The following is an 8,407-nucleotide window of genomic DNA, read 5'->3' as shown; positions in this document are numbered from 1 at the left end:
TACCTTAATTCTAAATTCAACTTGTTTAGCCTTGTTTTCGAATATTAAGTTCTTCCAATGTTCACCATTGCTGTTAACTATTAAATCCCAGCATTCTATGGTTTGGTTTGGGTTTCTGGTGGTTTTCTTCAGAGGTTTGTTTTTTTTTCATCATTAGGTGTGCTTAAAGTGCAGCAAGTCTATTCTTATTTGTGTGAAAGACAGCTTCCCTGTAAAGGTGTTTTGCAGGCTGGAAAACTGGCAGTTGGTTTGTCAACAGATATTTTTTTTTTTTTTTTTTACACATGGCTGTTTAGCACTGGGCATAATTTATCTCTGTACAGAAAATTGGAATGTATGTATGTAACATTGGAATATGCTTCTCCATAGTGCTGCTTGCTATTCTCCTGCATGGGTACTTAAAGACTGCATTCATGCTTTTTGCCATATTATCACAGGGGAACCTTGCATTAAACTGGTTCTTTTCTGGGACATATTTAGGATTTTTCCAAAACTGGTATTTTCCAGAATACAGTCTGTTCTTTGGAAGAGACAGCCTACCTTTTGTTATACAAAAATACATTTTGTTCAAACTGGCTCAGTTTTTCAGCTTATGCAGATCACTATGCATGACTACTTATCCCCACTAATTACTAGTTTGTCTCTCTGTAGCTATTTATTAGCACAGTTTTCCAGCTATATCTGGGTCATCAAGGGGTATGTTGGATCCTCCATACTTCCAGGATGCCCAAGACATTGTTATTGATGACTGATGGCTGCTTTTCATCATTTGTCATTCTCAACTTATTTAACATGTACCTTACAGATATGATATCATGCTATTCTTTAAAATGAGGTGTATGACATCAGAAATGTATGCATTGCACCTGTAGGACTGCAGTATTGTTATATTCAGCTAAAGTTGTATAAGATCCATGTCATAGGAGATACTTCCATTCATTCTTTATAAGATGAGCCTTTCAGCATCCCAGAGAGACTGATAGAGTCCAGTTGCTCAAGTCCTTTTGTGTAATTTGAATCAACATTTTTTGGCCCTGCAATCACATTTAGTCACACACTAAAAGGTTACTTTTGACTTCGTAGAGTTTAAGCTTTTGTTTGGAACAAATAAAGCAGGCATTTCACATCTCTGGGCAAGAGACATCTCCAAAATTCCTTATAGGTCTTGCTTAATCAATTAATTACACTAGCATCTATTTGTGGATTTAAAAATAAAAGTAATGTCTATATTTAGTAGGAGCTGTTACTTTTGAGAAGACACAATGTAGTCTTTAAATAAAAAGAGAACTTCTGTTTCAATTCATGCTTACATGTTTGAATTGTGCTTAGTTGCTCCACACTGTATTACTCTTAGTAATTCTTGAGGAGAATTTGAAATAATGCAGTAAAATAAATAATGGTCATTAATATGTTTTTACATAAGATCTTCAAGACATAGGTCTCCAGTTATTTGAACAGGAAATATGCTGTCTCATAGTTTGTAGTGATTCTCAGATACAGCTGAATCAAACTAAAAAGTGGGATACTATGTATGCTGTTCCATGAACCTAGGAATTGCGTTGGGTTTTTTGCAGTCCTTAAACCACACTTTAAGCTGGTCCTTAACTGGAGATGAGTGATGAGCCTTCATCACTTGATCCACCTTGAGCACTGTAAGCAAGTTCCATGTGGTCAGTTCTGTGAAAAAACACACACAACAGTGCAGAATTATACAAGGTAACATTTTAAGAGCAAATCTAATAATGTTGACATTGTTTACATAATGTAGAAAAGAACCATGCTCTGATTCCAACAGCTGCATTGCTCATTGTAACAGCTACAATTTTCTTAGATGATTTTGTCCTTCTTAAGCATGATGGGTTATTATGTATGTGTACTCTAAAGCTACTTGTAGTCTTTTTCTTGCCTTACATTAATGGGTGAGGCTGTTATATGGGGAGCTATTATGAGACAAAACTCTGTATCTTATTTTGCAGAGCTGGTGAATTAATTATATCACATGATGTCATTGTGTCTCATGAATCCATGTGTGGAAGCTGACAAAATGATACAAAATTAAATTACAAAACCTGATAAACCAAGTCATAAACTGCCTGGTATATTCCCATACTGATGATTATCCTAATGTTTTCATTCTACCAGTTCTGTCTTACTTTTGTCTGACTTATTCATGATGCCCCATGTGCTGAAGTTAGTCATTACTGAACAAACTGAGAAACTGTCTATATAAAATTGTGGTGGTTTCCCCCACCATTTAAAGGCAGAAGAACTATCTTCCAGTCACAAGAAAGTAATTTCTGAGGCAAGCTTTACAAGACTCCTGACTCAGTTTAGCCAGTTACTTTCAAGCAGATTTTATCACTGTGTCCACTTTTCATCCTGCACATTCTCGTCCCCTAAATGAGTGTTTTCCTTTCTGTCTCCCCATTAATGTGATGGGCTTACACGACTACTCCTGGACTACTGCTGAAGTACTGCTGTCTTCTACTTCTCCCTTCCTCCCTTGCACCACCTCTGAGCATGACTTGCCTCGCTCCCACTTCACAGGCATTTGAGGCAGGATATTTTCAGATTTGTAAAATGCTAAGTCCTGTGGAAGACTAGAAATCAGCATGACACTAAGAATAACTCAGTCTCTTAAAACAGTAAGGAAGTGTTCAGATGACAGTAGACTGTACTGTTACTTACCAATTTCAGGGGTAATTCTTTTAAGGTCAGAAAAAGGACATTTGAAATAGAACTGTTATACAGAAAATGTAGCTTGTTTTCACAACCATTTCGGGTATGTAATGTCGACTCTGTTCTTAAAATTATCACTTCTATTGCTGCTATTCTACACTTGTTTTAATATGCTCAAAAAACTTCACATTTCATGTCTTCTTAAAATCCAACTGGAGGAAGAGAGAAGAATAGTTTTAAAGAATTTCATTTGTCCATTTAAATTATTCATGTATGAAAAATGGTTTTTCATATGTAATTTTTCAGATGCTATTTTTAATGTCGTGGCAAATCAAAAGCAGCTTTTTGTTGAATCTGCAAGTTCAGTATATAGTTAATTCATGGTGACAAATACGCGCTTTGCTTTTTTGAAGGCAATTTGGCTTGGAAATAAAATAGAAGTATGAAAATGCTGAACTGCACATGCAAAATATGCTTCTGAGTATTCTGATCATAAGCTTGTATGAATGTTTAAAATGTGGTAATTTGTTTATGCAATCACTCTCAGCTGTCTGTGATAATGTGCAGTTACCTAGCTGTGGCACTTACATCAGTAAAAGCAGTTTCCAAAGTTCTGAGAGGCATTAAAAAACTTGGTTAGGAAATTGAAGTTTTGGTAAAATCAATCTGAAAGTGAAAGAAAGAACAAAAAAGAAAAACCTTTCTTCGAGGTCACAGCAAATATTATGTTGTATGTCTTTATAACTTTTAGAAGGTGGCTGTGCCATCTACATATATGTATTACATTAAATTCTCCTTTTTGGGAAGATGAACATTGCTTGACAGATGTTGCCTGAACAGTAACTATAAAATTTTTAAATATATTATAGTATTTAATGAACGTAAGTTTCCTATAATTATCACAATATTTATATTTCACCAAAAACTAGAAAATATCACTGTGGCAAGTGACCAAGGCTCCTCTAGCCAGCAGTCTGCCTGAGTCCACTCTCAAGGACATCGAGAGTATTTGTCTTGTCTTAGGTCAACATCCACAAGAAAAACCCTGAGCGAGGGCATATCTGTGGTCCATTACCTTTTGTACTTCTGAGAATTACTCCCAGACCCTTTTACCTCATTAAACAGCATTACTACTGCTTTTAGTGTAGAAATTGCTACTCAAACTGAGAAAACTCCCTACCTGGCTAGTCCTCCTTGCTCGTGTTACAGGTGGGTGGCAGAGCTACAGGAAACCATGACTCATATTCTTGTGTGGCTTTCATTACTACTGGGAGAATAAAACCAGCAGACAATAATACAGAGATAAGACAATAACCTGACTCAAATGTCTCAGACAGCCTGGTAATCTTCGGCTGCCTCCAGGGTGCTGGCCTGATGGAACAGGCTTTTCATCGAGATAAGCATCCCATACCACAAGTATCTTTAAAGAAATGGTGCAAAATGAGGAAAAAAATTAGGGACAACTCCCCAGAGCACATAATCCCTCTCAATCTCTGTAAACATCTAGGTGTTTTTACACTTTCAGATGAGCAGGTGTGAATCATAAAAGAGCTACCATTAAGGGAGTCTGTAATTTTCAAAGACAGCTCCTCTTCAGTTTTAAACTCTGTTTAGGTACGGTATAAGTGACCACCACAATCAACATGTAACAGGCAGATGCTTCTTAGTTTAAGTCTCTTTGCCAATTCATTCAAGTCTGGTCCCTTTCTATATACTCATATTTTTAAGGGAAAAACATGTGTGTGTGTGTGTGTGTGTGTGTATGCATACCCACGCATATTAGTGGGTACTCCTCTATAAAATCCCTTCTGTGTTAATTTCTGATGTATTTTTCTTACTATTCTTTCATTCTACAAAATACATAAAAATAATTTATATATATATATATATATAATTCCAGGATTTCAACTAAAAGGATATTTTAAAGAACCATCAAATTGTTCAGGTTGAAAAAGACAATTTTAAGTTCACTGAATCCAACAATTTACTCAGCAGTACCCTGGCCACCACCACTTCCCTGGGTGGCCTGTTCCACTGCTTGACAACCCTTTTCCTAATATCCAATTGAAACCCCCTTTGGTGCAACTTGAGGTCAACTTTATCTTATCCTATTGCTTGTTATTTTGATAATTCAGTGGTTTTTGTTTTCTTGTGATCACTTAGAAGGTAATTAAATTTTTTTCCCCCTCTGTTTTTTCTTCCTTCTTAGAAAAGTAAAGAGTAAACCTGCAAAGAGGAATTTCCTAGGGATTCACTGCTTGGCAGAGAAAACATCTCAGGGCTGACATCCCGAAATTTATATCATTTAAGACAGAGTCCGCACAACCACCCGGAATCATTACTACTTTATAAGTTTACTGCTTATTTGTCAAACCCTACTGAGTTCACCCGTAACACTAGGAAAACTTAAAGACAAAAGTTGCATGCTTACTCCAGCAAGAAATCTTGACACCAGAAACAGAGATAATTATTAAAAATTAAGTAAAAAATAAGATGTAACTATAAATGTGTTCTTGTTAGTTACAATTGATTTTGCTACTCTTATCCAAAGGAACAAATGACCCGTGTTCTGCTTGGTAAATGCACCTACTTAATAGATGATATTTAATATCTTAATATTTCATCTTCTCTCCAGGCTCAAAAGATGTTCCCACAGCAGCTTCTCCAAGCAGCCTGCTCTTCCTTGGAGAGGATGCAATTCTTCTTTCCTTTTTCTCTTTCCGCTTTTTCTTCCTAACTTGCCACTCCATCTAAATGGAGCTCTTGAGGCTTTGAATTTTCTCTGAGGTTCCTCTAAGCCAACAGTTTTATCCTATGTATTAGGTTAAAGAATCTTAAAATGTTCTGAAGGGCATAAAAATCACCAGTCATTCAGAAGTTGTGTAAGCTTTAAATTTATCATGGAGAAAATTCTTCTGAACAGCATGGATGGTAGATCCCTAACACTCCAACCTTTGGTTAAGGAACTCACACTACCATGACACATTCTTTCCTGTAAATCCGTTTACTTCTTTCACATTAAGACTTGCCCTGATTTCTAGCTTACACGAGATAAAAGCCAACATTTTGTTTTCATCAGCTATCTCCAAGATACACAATCATGCCATTTATATTGTTCTGGCACAAAACATGGTGTTGAAAGACTATTCCTCATGTCAGCAAGTGAGCAAAAGATGCGCCTAAATCCACTTCTAGGGGTAAAAAGTGCTTCCAGTTACAGGAACAGTAACTACTTCTTGCAAAAAATTGTTGCTGATTTTAAAAACTTCCTATTGCCGTTGAAACCTTGCACTTTTGGTCAGATTTGTTCAAAGCATTTCTTAAAGCCCTGGAGAGGAGTTAAATGTCTCTTGGGCTCAAATTCTCCAGTAAGTGAGGCTTGAGCAATTCACAGGGAGCAAATACAAACTATGGGATAAAGTTCATTATCACAGTTCCTCTGCCTTGAAATTGTGACAAATGGGTAATACTGCCCTGTCAAAGGAGATCCTAATTACCTGAAGCTAATGCACACAGCCTTCCTAGAGTGAATCTGGCATTTCTCTACCTGCCCACAGTCCTTCTAAAGAGTTTACTTCATTGAAAAGTGTACTTCAGACTTCTTAAGGCTGTGGCAAGAGCTGCTGATAACAGCTCTTAATTACATGTGACTGAGGAAAGAAAGCTAGAGGTGTATTCTTCAGGAAACAGTATTTTTAATTAAAAGAACAATAGCAGAAATATGAGGGGGAGAGGTCCTGCAGATAAATCAGTTTTCTAAATGGTATTAAAAACATTGGCGTTTCATTTTGAAAAGAAAGCGGGTAGTTTATTTTTTGATTCTGGATCTGGCAGGGAGCAAGTTAGTAAAGCTGTAAGAAGAAAGAGAAGTTAAAAAAAACCAAAAAAACACTCAAATTCAGAAGTCCTTAAACAAAACTAGCAATGCTAGCCAGGTTGTTGGTGCAAGGGATTCTTGTGATGCAGCAGCAGTTCTAGTAAAAGCTACATAAACTCCCACCTATCTGCAGCTGTACCATTTCCTGGCACAGAAATGGAATCTGCAGCTGCTGTGGCAGTAGTTCCACTGAAAGGACCACAAGGATCAACAAGATGCATGGTTGGACCATGAAACCAAGGATATAGTGAGGAAGCAGCTGATGGTAAATGAGGATATTCTCACCAAAAACCCCAAACCAAAACGCCCCCACACAAAACCCACAACAAAACAAAACAAAAAACAACCAAGCCTAAACCTGACAGAAGCATCTTGGAGGCTTTTGAGCAGTAGAGATGTGACTGCCACTGGTATGAGCTGGCTGCCACTACAGCTGCTACCTCTGATGTAGATCCCAGTGCTTACCTAAAGGAAAGGAGAAAACAGATTGCCATTCTATGCCACCTATATTTATTATACAATATATATAACAATATATTTTATTAAGCAGAACACGTTTTCTCCTGCATTCTCATCCAAGAACAAGAGGCTCATAGCTCATGGAAGTAAAGTAATAGTCTTTGAAACTGAAAACATGCTCCTTGGAGACAGATATAACTGATGAGAAGGACAGCTCTGCTTTCTGGTGCGACCCTAGGCCTGCTGCTGTGGGGTGTCCAGCCCAGAGGAAGCCACACGGTGGCTTTCATGAGGTCCAGGAGAGCACTGGCCACTGGTCTGCAATAAAACAGGGTAGAGCTCTGACTCTACCCCAACCGACATGAACAGCCCAAAAGCACAAGGGTGCTGCAGAGAAGCCAGACCAAAGCAGAGCAGGAGAATCCCACCTGCACCAAAGCAGAGGCCTCTGCAGTTTGTAGGTCTGTCTCTATTGTTTTCTGTATTTGAAACTAAGTCGGGTCAACAAAATTCTGCTCACTGATGTGGCTGTAGCATCTGTAGTTCCAAGCATCCACTTTGATCTACTCAAACTGGCTTTCACTAGTCAAATAAAAGCAGTTTCAATATCACCTCAAAATTACACTTTTTGTGTAGCTGTTGATTTTTTAAAAAACTCTTAATGTGCCTGTGTCCTTCAGATAACATGCAAAGGGAAGGAATCCATATTTGATGTTGGACTATTTTAGCATGGCCATATCCTGAGAGAAAGCAAAGTAACTGGCAGAATATCTCTAATTACTTTTAAAATTTTGTGTTACACTGACAAGGGCAGCACGTTATACTATGTACAAACAATACCTGAGATGGAGCTTAATGACAAAGAACAAAACAGATAGCAAAACAGAATAAAGTATGGATAAATTACAAATCTAATTCCTGTTGAAGCATTTAAAATGGCACAAGCTTGGAACTCTTCTAGTGTATTCAAATCCAAATTCACTAGTTACAATCTAGTGAATTTAGTTGTTTCCTTTTCCAAATGGTTCTAGTATCTTAAACCAAATGTAAGATTAGCATATTCAACTAACTGCTATGCTTGCATCTGCTGCCAAGTTCCTTTCTGATATAGTCCAGATACTCGGATCCAGAGCAAACTGTCTTTGGTGACCTCACTTTAAATGCAAATATCCAGAATTATTGTTTGTCTGGCTGCATAAACAAGTACTAAGCCTTATAAAAATATGATGTGCACGCCAAGATGCTTAGAGGTTAGATAATATAGAAATGTGAGGGTTTATTTGCCTAATTAAACTCCTAGGAGAAATTAAGTGGGAGCATATGCATTACTATTTCATAGTATCTGTAGATGTGAAAGTCTGCTTCTAATATAGAGGTCTGCAATCACAGAAC

Source organism: Sylvia atricapilla, chromosome 5 (assembly GCF_009819655.1).
Source record: "Sylvia atricapilla isolate bSylAtr1 chromosome 5, bSylAtr1.pri, whole genome shotgun sequence".
In the NCBI taxonomy this organism is placed as follows: Eukaryota; Metazoa; Chordata; class Aves; order Passeriformes; family Sylviidae; genus Sylvia; species Sylvia atricapilla.
This window is presented reverse-complemented; position numbering follows the sequence as displayed.